A 15,436-nucleotide genomic window follows, 5' to 3' on the forward strand; every position below is an offset into this window, starting at 1 on the left:
CCATTTTTATATAACGGGACTACCTTGGCAATTTTCATTTCGTCTGGGAAAATTCCTGTTGACAGACAGATTACAAATGTAAGTGAATGGTTCAATAACAGTTTCTATTATACTTTTTACAGTCATCATGTCTAAATCTTCATAGTCAGTTGATCTTTTGCTTACACAGTTTTTTTACAATATTCCTTATTTCATCTTTTTCCACATTGTCAAGGAAAATACTATTGACCGTATTTACAATTGTATTTAATTTATCTTCTACTATTGGTTTATTTCCCACCAGATGTGATCCCACCTTTGAGAAATAATCATTAAACTCATTTACAACTTCTTTTATATCATTTATCTCTTTATTTTCCTTGACAAGGTAATTCGGAAAAGTTGATTTCACTCCGTCACTTTCCATCACACTTTTTATAATTCCCCATGTTGCCCTCATATCAAATCTCAATCAAAAGTGCCTCAGTCACTCTGATCTAATGAGGTGCAAACTCGTACTCTCAATGAATAGACTAAGTTGGTGAGCAGGTCCAAAGATCAGAGATCATGATCAAAAACCGGATCAAAGTTCCACACCAAAGACCTAAGGTCAGCATCAAACATAAGCAATCAGGATCAAAGCTAAGTGATCAGGATATCATGATTAGGATCAGAGATGAGCCATCAGAGATGAGTGATAAGAAACAAAGATCAGGATCAAGATAACAGGTCAGCAATCAAGCTCAAAGCTGATGCTCAGGATCATAGGTCAGAAATCACGATCAAAGACCAGCCATCAAAGACAGGTGACCAGGATCAAAGGTCGGCAATCTGGCTGGAAGATTGTGATCAGGACCAAAGGTCAGAGATCAGGATTAAAGATCAGGATCAAAGTTCAACAAGGAGGATGTAAGGTCTGCATCAAAGGTAGTGATCAGGATCAAAGCTCAACAATCAGGCTCAAACATTATGATCAGGATAAAAGGTCACAGATTAGGATCATCCAGATGTGTGATCGGAAGCAAATTTCAGGATCAAGATCCACCCATCCATCCATTTTCTGAACCTTGTTATTCCAGTTAAGGATCACGGGGGACAAGTTAGCAATCAGGATCTGAGAATGTCAGAGAAGAAATAAAAAAATAAGCCTCTCACAGGGATGTAACAGAGGCATAAACTAAAGAATGTTAGATACTGGTGGAGGAATGCATGCTCCCAGGGCCCTTCTGCTTTCAAAATGTTTAAATTTCTCATGGTCGGTTTATTTGTCAGTACAAGCAGGAACACTTTTTAAATAATTTCTCAAGTGTGGCTCACAAAAGCTGCCCATTTGTCCTGTAATTAGTAGTCAGCTCACTACTGTCTCAATGGCAACGCTATCAGTGAAGGAGGACAGTTATCTTCATTTGACAAAGACCACACCTTCAGTCTGGCCCGAGGCTCTGGAGCCTGTGAGGGGCCACATGCTGGGAGCCTGTGTCTTTAAGGAGCCTCGTAAGAGGGCGTGGCCAAAAGCACTACAGAGGAGGAGGGCGGGGCATTGTTGAGTAAATGCGAGTCACAGAAGCAGTGCGGCTTCTGACCCGAGGATGCTGTGACAGAAATAAAGAGTGCAGCTTGTCTAAGAGAAATTATCTGTTTGTTTGTTTTAGAATTACCTGAGCCTTTAGCTTTTTGGCTTTGATGAGTGCACTTCCGCAGTCAGCCTGCTGGGGGCCTCAAAGCGGAGCAGCTGCCGGATTTTGTCAATGGGATAAAGGTAAGCGCGTGCGTCTCAGTGTTTCATCTTAAATGTTCCACGAAACCTTAAAAAAAATGAAGCTTTAGAATTTAAATGTGCTCCCAAAGTGTCTGTCTTTAACAGTCTGGTGTAAGTGTGTGAGCAGCTGATGGGTTTTTGTCACATTCTTATTGTTCTCCTGCTGCTGACCCACCCACAACACAAACACATCAACAAATAGCAAATAAAAATGTGTGTACACATTTTTATTTCGTTGTAATATCTCAGACAAAATTATGTATTTTATAACGAAGCACCTTGTTTATTTTAAATTAAAACTAAAACTGACCCTAAAATGTCTCTATTAAAAATAATAATAATAATAATTTATAGTAAATGAACTAATTCTGAATTTAAATTAACATTGTATGTGCAATGCTTAATTATATTCAGAGTAGCAGAGGAGTTAAATGTCATTTTGGGAAACAGGGAAAGCTGATGTTGTTGCCACATAGCTCCAGCTTGTTGCCTAGAGGGCGCTAGTTAGCACTCACACTGACAGTGTTTTAACCTTTGAGTCAAAAACTGTTTCTGGTCTTATATTGTTGAGGTAAGAGAAGGAGTTGTTTTGGAACTGACTGTGTAGCCGTCAGTGCTCTTTGCCATGAAACAACAACAACAATAATAATAGTAGTAATAATATATATAAACCGCAGTGAAAGCCACCTCTCTGAGATCTTGCGAGATTTTGCAGGATTTGCAACCTCAGTAGGGTGAATTGATTGCCGGCTACGGAGAGTGTTGCTACGTAGCCGTTAACCAGTTACGGAATCTCGGCCTTGTGTTTTTCTTGTCAAAGTAAAGGTTCAATATCTTAAAATGATATGACGAAACGACATTTTACGCATTAATATATCAGCCAACAACTATTTTATGTGTAAATGTTCTGCATGTTTTGCAAATTGCAACAATTTACAAATGGGACCTGGACAGTTTCAGAAAGGCCGTGGCTACGGGTACGGACCCGTATCTACAGAGACCATCCTAAAGATACGGAGGGTGCCTTACTGACCAATCAGAATGCGCAAATATGTCCGTACCCGTACCATATGCAGCTAAAGGTCCGGTGTCACGTACAGTTCTTTCCGCCTCGCTTAGAAAACAGCGCTTGGAACTTGAGGTAGATGGATGATGAAAGAAGCAAAACACCTTCGGAATTTACGTTGATATTTTGATGAATTTCTTTTAATTTACAGCAGCTCCATTAAACGAATGTACTCAAATGATTATCAGCACGACGGTGAGCTTACAGGCGAACCTCCGCTAACACTATAAGACAGTTGCCAGTTATGGCTTCTGAAACAAGGGAGAAAATGAAACGGCACAGTTCAGCTGAAGCATTAGTGGACGTAAAATATTCTGTCTGTTAAGAGCTTCACCTCTTCTTCCACGTGTGTATTTCCCACCGGTGTCACGTACGTCCACTCAGTGAACCTCGGTCCGTACATTTAGCAGTCCCGCAGAAGATACAGATGTACGTACCTGTAGCCACTTTGTTTCAGAAATGTGCTAGACTCCTGGAAGTGTGCGAAGCTGTGGTTTGAAAGCAGAAGTCTTGTTCAAATTTCTGAAAGTTTTACGTATTATACAAACATTATACCCTAACTCGCACACTTATTGTAATCAAAGTGGCTATCTGCACGTAGCTGTATTAATGATTCCAAATTCTATTCGTACATAGCGCAGCCATATTGTGGTTAGGGTTTGTGGATGATATGTAGCTGCTTCCATAAAGTAGTTCAGGACTCTGCGTATCAATAGTAAATACGTGTACATGTGTGTAGCCTCATAATCACATGACCTATATTGACAAATTCGGTGTTTTGCAGTTGTGAAATCTTGCACTGTCTGGCGGTCCGTGACTCGCGCGAGAGGTTGTTTCAGCAGAGCTCCGGTTTAGGGCACAATGTAAACACACCTCGTGAAGTGTGGACAAGACAACATCGGGGCACAGCAGAAGTTTATCACAGGTGCTACACCTCCTCTAGATAACCCTCTCAACTTGAGAGAACTTGTCGTCATCATAATCCCTTGTGAACTCGCTGAATCGGCGCCATTCACATCATCGCTTTGTCATTGTTTACATCAGCTGTGAGACAGCAGAACTCTGCTGGCACCACAGTGCATTCTGGGAAGTGTAGGCGGCTGCCAGGGGGATTGTGGGAAACTATGAAACACAGAATGAGAGATTCTACCGACAAATAGAATTTGACTAGATGAATTCAGCTATGTATGTAGCCAGCCAGTGGCGATTATAATCCATACCTCCATCCATTTTCTTCCGCTTTAAAGCTGCCCAGACCTCCTGATCCACACACACACACCCCCAAACCTGAAAGCATTTAATATCAAAATTTTGAAAGTTGCTAGGTAGCCAAGACCAGTTTAGATCCTTCTTCTGACACTGTAAGTGCTTCCAGAAATGGCGGTCATATTTTGCATTTTTTTTTTTTTTTTAATTGCAAGGAATGTACAGAGTTAATGGCATCTTCTGCAGAGAATGAAGCAATACTCTGTCATCTGAGCTTTTTCTGTCTCATGTTTCCATTCCTAGTTTGGCTGCATGTTTATAGCATAAGATTTGTATGTGTACATGTGAGTCCCACCTTGTGAAACTGGTGCTGCTCCCTGCACTTTTAAACAGCGTAGCTGTCAATCTCCCTACCACCACCAAAGATTGTGGATGGCTCGAGGTTAAAAATGCACCTGACCAAAAAATGTTGTCAAACTGCAATCCAGATACACCTTTCTTTTCCCACATGGAGAGCCCATTAAAAGGCTACAACTGCCATCCCTTCTGTTTCATGTGAAGGTGTGAGGGCGAGAAATGGCTGAGAGGCAAAGCTTTCTTTTGATCCTGAAAATAAAGTCAGTGCCACATCTTGTGGCAGGAATAAAATAACTTTGGAACACCTTTTCAAGTGATAAAGTTTACTGTTATGTGGTTGGAGTTCCATGTTAAACGTGAGCTATGTGGTTTCAAACCCATGTTCTCAAGGGCCACCTAACCTACCGGTTTTCCATCTCCCTGCTCTGTCACAAGCTGATTAACTCATTCAGGTGTGCAGCCAAAGAAGTACCAACAGACACCTGAATGAGCTCATTGGCTTATGGCAGAATGGGGGAGATGGAAAATGTACAGGTACCAAGTTTGAGATCCACTATTCTAAAGTGAAACAGTTTGAATTTCAATCAGTTTGTTTTATGTGTGTGACATATTGAGAGAGACACACGCACACGCATGCACACACAGAGTTAGCTGGTCTGTACTCTGTTTGACGTGCCCTCACACCCACCTGTACTCTGGGAAACAAACAGGAGATGCCCCCTCTCAAGTCCTATACACACTGGGGCTGGATGATTTATTGACGTTTAATCAAAATCATGATTTTAATTTAATTGCGTTACTAAAGCTCATATGTTCCCGCATATATTCAACAGAAGTTGGGTGCTGACGTAATCGAGGTGTGCCGTAATGTGTAACATGGGAGGAGAAAACAAAGGACAGCGAGTTCGGTGAATCTGCGTTGTCCATTTAAACGAGTGGTTCGCCGAACAGCGACGCAGCCTACAACGATTTTCAGTCTATACAGTCGTGCTTTGTGAGATGCTGTCATTTGAGAAAACTCAAACAAATTGAAGGTAGTCTGGCGTGTGTTTCTGATATTGAAAGTACATTTGAAAAACAACTTGCAGATCATCAAACTCCAACAACGAGATTTAATCCAGTTCAAAAGTGTGCACTGAAAAAGGAAGTTTACATTTAGACTTTGTCATAGCAGAAAGACTTCCATGCCTGACTGCAGCTCTCTGCCTGCTCGCTATTTCACTAGATTAAAGCGACTGCCTGGAAGTTTTAAAGACTGGAGCAGATGCTGTGTCCATGTTGTATTAGTATGTTTTTAACCTTTTAAACATTATCTATGATCTCTCAAAGGACATTATGACATAAAATAGCAAAATATGGAATTGGGCAGCGCAGTCTCGTTTGAGGGCGGGCGCTAAAGGGGTAAAATATGATGCATATGACGTAATTTCAATAATTCCAAGGACAGAAACATGGCACTTTCTGAGTTTTTGGGCAAATTACATCCAAACAAAGAGAAAATGCAAAGAAAAAGTGACAATGCGGTGGGAAAGTGGACATGTGGTGTGGTCTGTTTATGACCCGGAGCTCAAACGTGTCGAGACGGTTGTGCAGGCAAGAGAACACAGCTATTCTGGTTAGCTGTGTAGGCTAACATTTACCAACATGACATCTTACATTTGCCTAGCTTTCCCTTCTCCACTGGAAACAACAACAACAAAAAAAAAGTGCACTTCTTGTGACCGCTTCGGTGATTGCAGCTGAAAACAAAACAATGCACCATTTTCCCTTTAGAATCGATGCCATTGATTTGATTTCATGCCACTTTAGTTAAGGTGTAGTATGTTACATTGCATTGTGTGTATGCTGTCATCATTAATTTTCACAGAGCAATTTATGATATTCATGAGACTCGCGTGAATAAACAAGATGATTAAAAAAGGTGATAGCATGCTGTACACAGCAGGAACATTTTAATTGAAAAAACGTGCGCATTAAGTTGTAAACAGCCTGCGCTGGCCCATTCTGATTGTTATTAAAGCGCACCCTAGCCAGCCGCTACTACAAAGTAAAGTGTGATGCTAAATAAGGGCTCCATTGAGCAGGTGAGGATGCAATATTTAAGGCTGACTGTGTGTGTTTGCGCACGTACGCTTTCAACCTAAGGGCCCAGTGACCTCCCCCTTGGTGTCCCCAGTCACCATACCAAGTTTGGTGTGGGGTGCTTAATTACTGTCTGTGGCTGTGCATAGCGAACACATGCACGCACACAGTTAAATTAATCGACGACAGTTTTGATAGGCGGCGTAATCGTGGCAGCCCTGTGTTAAACTCATCAGGTTTTTTTGTTTTTATTTGCTTTCAGACAGTTGGGATTAACATTTGTTCTTAACCAATAAATTAATCAAACCCACATGGATAAAAATGTGTTAGCCAACCCCAGTCTCTCCCACAGAGACACTTGCACGTCCACTTGAGTATTGGCTGCAGCTTTTACATCATTGCAATCTGTCAGTACAAAGTTTGTGCTCCAGTTTCGGCCCATCACAGGCTTGTCCTGTTTGTCTACTTCACTGCCCACATGTCCCAGAGCCTGTTGATCTGGCAGCCCTGCTCAGTTTGCTTGGCAGAGGTGTCATAATGGCATCTGATGAGCTCATTCGCTGGAGTAGTCAAGTAATGCGATCGGCCTCTATCGCTCCTTCTTACCGTGCTGCTGAGAACTTGATTGTTTGAGGAGATAATGTTATCAGAGGTCTGTTTGTGAGGCTGTCGTTTTCCCAGGTTTAAATGTGACATTTCACCCGCTTATCCGAAACATGCGGAAGGTTTTAAGACGCCTCATTGTTCTGCTTGCCTGCCGCAATGGATTTAACTTGATGACACAACAAATGGGCTTCATCTGGAGGATTTCTATGTCGTTGGCTTAGATGGGGTTGCTTCTGTCCCAGAAGTGCTTCTAGAAACACCTTCTGAGTGTGTGACTGTTTTAACTTGTGTGCTGTCGTGCTTTCTTCTGTTTCTTAAATTACACAGTGTCTAATTGCCTGCAGGAGACTTGTGTTTTGTGCCTGAAGGTGAAAGTTATTTGTACTCTGTGCCGTGTTGAATGCTCTGCCAAGAGCTCTGTTTTTGGGTGATGCACAGTGTAGACAGCATTTCCTGGCTAATGGCCCAGGAAGACAATCTGCTCAGTTAAAAAAAAAAAAAATGGTGTAAAAGCTGCGATTTCAAAAGTTAGTTGAGATTGTGTACTTGGCTTTTAGCAGTCGACATCTTATGAAGATCACTGTGATAATACTGAAGTGCGTCTTTGAGTTAATTTTGCATCTGTGCTAAAACATATCTGCATTTTGAAGTCTCATTTGAGGGAATGCGTGAGTGAGTCCAGCCCTCTGACATTCCAGGAAATGCCAATGTAAACACTTTTGTCCTCCTTCCTGGAATTCCTCAGAGGATGGTGATGCTGAACTGCTGGATTATTTTATAGAAGGCTCACAATATGCATGAATGTGTTTATTAAATATGGATTGTTGAATAGAAATGTTTGTTATTGTTAACACTAATGTAACTAATGTGTATATATAGTATGCATAATTTGAGTGTATTTCATTGCTCGTAAAATAAAGAAAAAATGAAAAGAAGTTTGGAAAATCCACCTTTTTTCATCACATATTATAACACGATTGGACCTCACTTTTTCAACCAGGTCATATTTTTTTCAAACCAACCTCAAGGCAATTGCATTGTGCGTTAGTCAATAGAAAACCCATGAAATGAAAAATTAAAAGTAAATAAAAGGCCCTTGAGTCAATTTTAAGTACAAAAAAATTAAATTAAAAATGACCCTTGCAGATGTTATGCTGTCTGTCAAAACCAAGTGGGAGATATAAATGGTTAAAAGTTGCATAAACTATAGCTAACATTTAAACTTAGATGGGCATTCTACTTTGAAATATGTATTCTCCGATATACATCGTCAGTTTGTATAAAAGATACGCATATTAAGAAATTAGAACAAGTTGAAAACAACCTGAGAATTGTCCGTCAAAAATAACAACCGCAAGGGTCTTATTAATTTCACTTTTCCATAATGGAAAAGTGAAATTTTTAAAGTTAATAGTTAATGAGTTATCTTGAGCTTTGTGGTTTATGAAAGAAATGTGTACTACAATTTCAAACTAGTTTGCAATAAAAACATGTAACTTGAAAAATTGACCTTTGTGTTACACTTTCATGACAGTTTAGCATATTGTGAGCCAGAACATGACAGGACATTTTGAAAAATTTGCATTTGATCAATTGCTTTGGTTTGTTGTTATTTCTCTAAAAGACAACTCTCAGCCTGACGAGCAGAATAAGGCTGATGTGCAGCGCTGCGGTAACTACAGAGGCATACAGTTGATCAGCCTCAGTATGAAGTTATAGGAAAAGAGTAGTAAAAGCTTTGCTGAGAAGAGAGTTGAAGATGTGTTAGCAGCCTTACAGTTTCATGCTGAGAAAGAGCACTACAGGTTGCAAGTGTTTGCTCTCAGAGTGCAGATGGAGAAATAAAGAGAAGGTCAGGAGAAGCTGCACTGCATATTTTTGGATATAGAGAAATTTTTGATGCTGTGCCGAGAGGAGTTGTGGGATTCTTTGAGGAAGCCAAAAGTATGTGAGGCTGCTGCAGTGTACAGTGCATCTGGAAAGTATTCAGAGCCTTATTATAAAATGGAGTAAGTTCATTTTTTCCCTAAAAATTCTACTCACAGCACCCCATAATGACAACATGAAAAGTTTTATTTATGTATTTATTTCCTGCAAATTCATAAAAATAAAAATAAGAACTTGCATACATAAGTATTCACACCTTTGCTCATTACTTTGTTGCACCTTCAGCAGAAATTACAGCCTCAAGTCTTCTTCAATTTGATGCCACAAGCTTGGTGCACCTATCTTTGGGCAGTTTTGCCCATTCCTATTTGCAGCACCTGTCAGGCTCCATCAAATTGGATGGGGAGCGTCGTTGCACAGACAGATTCAAGTCTGGGTTCTGGCCGGACATTCAAGGAGTTGTCCTAAAGCTGCTCCTTTGATATCTTGGTGTGCTGAGGGTCATTGTCCTGCTGAAAGATGAACCTTTGTACCAGTCTGAGGTCAAGAGCGCTCTGGAGCAGGTTTTTATCCATGATGTCTGTGTACACTGCTGAATTCATCTTTCCCTCAATTCTGACTAGTTTCCCCAGTTCCTGTCACTGAAAAACATCCCCACAACATGATGCTGCCACCACCAAGCTTCGCTGTAGGGATGGTGCCTGGTTTCCTCCAAACATGACTCCTAGCATTCACACCAAAGAGTTCTGTCTTTGTCTCATCAGAACAGAGAATTTTGTTTCTTATGGCCTGAGAGTCCTTCAGGTGCCTTTTGACAAATTCCAGGTGGGCTGCCATGTGCCTTTTACTCAGGAGTGGCTTTCATCCGGCCACTCTACCATACAGGCCTGATTGGTGGATTGCTGCAGAGATGGTTGTCCTTCTGGAAGGTTCTCCTCTCTCCACAGAGGAATGCTGGTGCTTTGACAGAGTGACCATCGGGTTTTTGGTCACCTCCCTGACTAAGGCTCTTCTCCCCCGATTGCACAGTTTTGATGGGTGGCCAACTCTAGGAAGAGTCCTGGTGGATCCGAACCTCTACCATTTATGGATAATGGAAGCCACTGTGCTCATTGGGACCTTCAAAGCAGCAGAAATGGTTCTTCCCCAGAATTGTGCCTCAAGACAATCTTGTCTCAGAGGTCTACAGACAATTCCTTTGAATTCATGGTTGGTTTGTGCTCTGACATACACTGTCAACTGCGGGACCTTATATGTAGATGGGTGTGTGTTTTTCCAAATCATGGCCAGTCCACTGAATTTACCCCTTGTGGACTCCAATTAAGCTCTAGAAACATCTCAAGGATGATCCATGGAAATAGGATGTGCCTGAGCTCAATTTTGTGTTTCGTGACAAAGGCTGTGAATACGTGCATACATGTATTTCTTAGTTTTTGTTGTTGCTTTTTTTTCCCATTTTTATTCTGAATAAATTTGTAAATATCTAAAAAAAAAAAAAAAATTCACATTTTAATTATGAGGTGGTGTGTGTAGAATTTTGAAGAAAAAAAATGAACATCTATTTTGGAATAAAGCTGTAACATAAAAAAATGTAGATAAAGTGAAGTGTGCAGAGACCAGGTCAGGTTGTCGGAGACATGAACCCCAAGGAATTTTGATCGCTGCACAATCTCCGCAGCAGAGTCCTTGATGCAAATGGATGTATGGTGGGGGGGGTCTGGAGTCGATCACCAGCTGAGTGTTGTTGCACCAATCACTGAAGAGTCTCACCTCCTCCCTGTAGTGCGTGTCATCCTCATTCTGGATGAGCCCCACTATGGTTGTGTCATCAGCATATTTGAAGATGTGATTTTTGCTGAACTTTGCATAATAGTTGGGGATCATGAGGGTGAAGAGGAAGGGACTCAGCACACACCCTTGTGGAGATCCTGTGCTAATGGTAATGGTGTTCCACCTGCTGTTGTTAAACTCTGTGCACAAACTGAAGCCTGTTTGTCAAAACGTCCAGTATCCAGTGTAGCAGGGGGGTGTTCAGTCCCAGTGGGCCCAGTTTGTCAATCAGATGCTGTGGGATTATGGTGTTAAACACAGGACTAAAATCGAACAGCAGCATCCAGACCCATGTATTTTTCCCTTCCATGTGGTCCATAAACAGGTGGAGAGCAGTGGATAAGGCGTCCTTAGTAGAGCGGTTTGGTCTGTGCGCAAACTGTAGTGGGTCAAATGAGGGAGGTAAAATGGAGTTGATGTGCTCTTTTATTAGTCTTTCAAAGCACTTCATGATTATGGACCTGAGGGTTACTGAGTGATAATCATTAAAGGTGCTAATGGAGGGTCTTTTGGGCACTGGGATGATGGCTGATGTTTTGAAGCACAAAGGCACAACTGCTTGGCCCAGACAGATGTTAAAAATGTCTGTCAGGACCTGTTCCAGTTGTTCTGCACTCAGCCAGGTAGATCAAGGGCCAGAACCACCGCCTCCTGGGGTGCGGTGGCCTTGGCTCCTGGAGTTTTATTTCGTGCCTCAAAACATCCAAAGTAGTTGTTGAGTTCATTCAGGAAGTCAGTGTCATCATCACAGGTTGCAGGGGTGATCTGTAGTCTGTAACAGATCTGATTCCCTGCCACAGTCTCCTGGAGTCCCTGCGATCCTGAAACTATTCCTGAATTTTATGTCCATGTGCTCTTTTAGCCAGTCTGATGGAAAACACAAATTTGCAGTTAATTCAGAATGGCCAAAAAATTGGTTGGGGACAAATGTCCTAAGATGCAGAACCATCAAAGGAATCTGGATAACAAATGCTCGTGAGCTAAGTCACTTTTATATACTAATTATGTGCCTATAATGTAGTTGTACTGTCCTGCTTGTTGTTACTGTGACTGCTAATTATGACAATCTGCTTTTGGAACAGATCATGTGTTGGTTGAGCAGGATTTTATGAAATTGGATCACATGAGTTGTTGAGTTAATGTGATAGCTGCTGCTGTTGGAGAATACATTTACTTCAGTCACATCAGAAACTGACGCAACACCAAACCTTGTGACTGCATGTCAGTTGAGAACTGGTGAGTCAAAGTTCAAAGACACTGGTCTCGAGTCAAACAGTCAAGCAAAACCTCCACTGCATCACTAATGTGAGCTTTCTGGATCTGCTTACATATTTCGTGTTTGCACAGATCCTGGCAAATCTAAAAACTGCAGCACTGTGCTCGTAGAGCTCAAACCTCCGCCAACACTAGTTTCCAATTCCACAAATTTTTACTTGGGGAAAAATGTTCAAGGTCAAAGTCCTGTTAGAAGTGGTTTTTCATAATCTAAAATATAATACAAATTTAGTTCAAAAGGACTTTTCAATGTTAAAATCAAATATCCACAATACAGATCAAATGCAGCTCAAACGTAGTCTATTCATGCGATTGACTGAGGAGCTTTGATTGAGATATAATGCAAAGTGTACATGAAATAGGCTTTTCAATATTAAATTCAAATGTCCACACAATCCACAATCCAGATTGGATTTGGATCACTATCAGGCGATAGTGAGCACCCGTCTGCACCTCACTTTCAAATATGAGAGTGATGGGGCACATTTTATTAAGATATAATGTAAAATATACATAAAATAGGGTTTTCAATGTTGAATTTAAATGACCACATCTGGAATTTAGATCAGATCTGGATCAAACGTTGTCATTTGATAAAGGATACCATCTTACATATATCAAATATGAAAGAAATTCAATGCTTTCTGACAGCGTTAAGAATTTTTGAAAATTTGCCAGTGTTACAGGATAGTGATTTTTTTTTTCCCGATTTTGACCTTTAACCTATGATCTTGAAAAATTAATCAGTTACTGTCTATCAGGATAGGAATCCTCTTACAAATTTCATAGCAATATATGAAAAATTGTGGTTGCAGGCTGTTAAAAAGCAGACAAACAAATACGGGTGAAAACATAACCTCCACCCAACTAATTGTCAATTCCTTTTGAAATGTAATATATATTTAATTTAGGTTGCAATAATTGACCATTTGTGTCAACTTGGCAAGACTTCTAGTCATTTTATGTCCATTTGAAAGACAGATATTTTTCATCTGTCTTGAATGTTACAGCGGTAGGTTACACGAGCGCTCAGTCGTGTGTCCATTATTTTGAGGTTGTTGAGTCATTACGACACCAGCAGCACAAATGATCCACCATGTGCCATGATGCCACAATGACAAAAAAAAAAAAAAATTCTGCAGGAAGCTAGTAGGCAAAACCCGCCAATATTATTGATCTGAAAGAAAGCTGCCAGCAACAGTTTGCCAGATGGCACATAGGAGACAAGAGCCTTCTGTTCCACTCCACCACCAAGCTGTAACTGGAGATGCAAAAGTTGCACTTTGTAAAAGGTGCACTTTGTGAAGTTTCTGTCATCACATCCACAGAAGCTGATAACTCCTTCAGACTTGTCTTGGTGGCTTCACTGTTTCTTGCATGGTCATTCAGGTTTTGAGAACTGCCTACTCCAAGCAGATTCTCCAAGCAGAGTTGTATGCCTTTACATCACAGTTGCCCTCAGGACAACACCGACAGCGGCTCTGGACCTCTACATTGTTGAAGAGGCAATCTTTATGTCAGTAAGGCTGCAGCAGTTGGGCAAGCTGTGAAGACAAGCAGATGCCAGTCCTACATTAACCAGGAAAAGAATATCAGTGGATCTTCTGCTTGTTACTTTCCCATATGATAGGGTAGGAAAAAGATATTTTGTGACTAATTTAGTGCAGTGATAACAGGGTGAGAGTCATGGTCAGACCAGCTCTGAACACAACCTCACTTGTAATCACTTGTATTACAGGCGGATCATTGATCGGGGGAAGCCGGAGCTGCAATGTTAATACAACTTTAAGGAAAAGAGCTTTGCACTGTGCAGATACACCACCATTTTTCCGGCTGAGGTGTTTGCTGTCATTCATTGTGTGTGCAGCAGCACGAATGATGGCAGCACTTGAGTGACTGCAGGGAGGCAAGACAGCTCCTGGAAGGACCAAACCTAACATTTTCCAGGGAGCTAGTTGGCCTGCCTGGAAGTATAAGTACAGTGGTTGGGACTCTCACAACCTCTTGAACACCAGTGATCTAACCACTTTTTTTTAGTAACGAGTAATCTAATGCGTTAATCTTTCCAATCAGTAATCAGATTAAAGTTACTTCTCCAAGTCACTGTGTTACTATTATTTTTGTATTGTGGGTCGACAGCAGCATTAAACTTGGTCCGTGGGCAGGAGGTCGGGGTTCGACTGAACTGCCCACTTTAAGCGAGCTGTGAGCTTTTCATCCGCGGGTTTCTGCAGCTGCTACGACTAGTCATCACCTCTTAAAGCGCGCTGGCAACAGCACACCTGCACTGAGCTTTACAAAGACATTTTTCTGCTTTATTTTATTTTACTTTTTAGAAAACAAGTATTTATTTTCATTGAAGTCAAGAAAGGGTGACTATAAAGTGAGTTTTGGCAAAACAAGTATCATTGTCATGTTGAGGTGGCAGAGGGTTGTTGTCGGCAGCTGGGGAAAGTAACTAAAAAAGTAACTAGTAATCTAGTTACTTTTACAATTGAGTAATCAGTAAAGTAACTAAGTTACTTTTTCAAGGAGTAATCAGTAATTGGATTACTTTTTCAAAGTAACTGTGGCAACACTGTTGAACACATATAGAAATGTAATGAGACTCCAGCAGGTCAGTACATATATAGCCTGTGGGGAGGAACCTGAGACATCTCATTTTTGGGCCAGTGTCCTGCATGGGTCAGACTGAGGCAGAGGTTTTTGGGTTCTTTTTATTTTGGAGTCTGATGAGATTATGAAACTAAAGCTAAGAAACCTGGTGTCCTTAATCATAGGTACCAAAAGGTTTAACTAAGGTTTGTTTTGGGGGAGCAATGGAACCTTTTGTGGCCTACGCTTTGATGGGCTGATAGTCCACCATCTGTTTCCTAACTTAACCTAAGAAGATTCCCCGAACAGCACAGCCAGGCTCATGTGTTCATCTCCCTACTTGTCCAAAAAAAAAAAAATACATGTCTCCCTTTTCCACCACAGGTCTGAGGTGGATCTGCATCCAAAAAGTGCCCCATATACATTTCATGTCTGTATATTTTCACTATAAGAAAGCTTTTTGTTGTTGTTCAATAACTTTGGGTATTTTATTAAATCTTCTGTTGATACAAAATTAGTTCATTTGCATTTAATTTTGAACATTTAAAATTTTGCTCAGAAAATACAGTGATGCCATTTATTCTGACCTCAGGGGTATTCACAAAGTGGGATTAGTCACTTATCCGGATTTGTAAACTCAGAGTAAGTGGTAACTCAGATTTCCAGTTCCAAAATCCCCAGGCTTGATTAGTCACCTTATGAGGTGCATGCAAAAAGTGTGCAACCTTATTTTATCCCACAAACAAATGAAGTGTGGGACGTGTAAGGAACCATCTTGAACCATCTTGAACATG

General features: G+C 40.9%; 1 protein-coding gene across 1 annotated transcript in view; it reads left to right on the top strand.

The window, feature by feature from the left end:
• The first annotated feature begins 1,502 nt into the window (after positions 1-1,502).
• The window catches only part of cdc42ep4a (CDC42 effector protein (Rho GTPase binding) 4a), a 39,815-nt gene continuing 25,881 nt past the window's right edge, over positions 1,503-15,436 (top strand). Inside the window, exon 1 of the mRNA XM_034189585.1 lies at positions 1,503-1,738. The gene's annotated coding sequence lies outside the window, so the exon portion shown is untranslated. The remainder of the gene's footprint in view (positions 1,739-15,436) is intronic.

Source organism: Thalassophryne amazonica, chromosome 16 (genome assembly GCF_902500255.1).
Source record: "Thalassophryne amazonica chromosome 16, fThaAma1.1, whole genome shotgun sequence".
Classification (NCBI taxonomy): Eukaryota; Metazoa; Chordata; class Actinopteri; order Batrachoidiformes; family Batrachoididae; genus Thalassophryne; species Thalassophryne amazonica.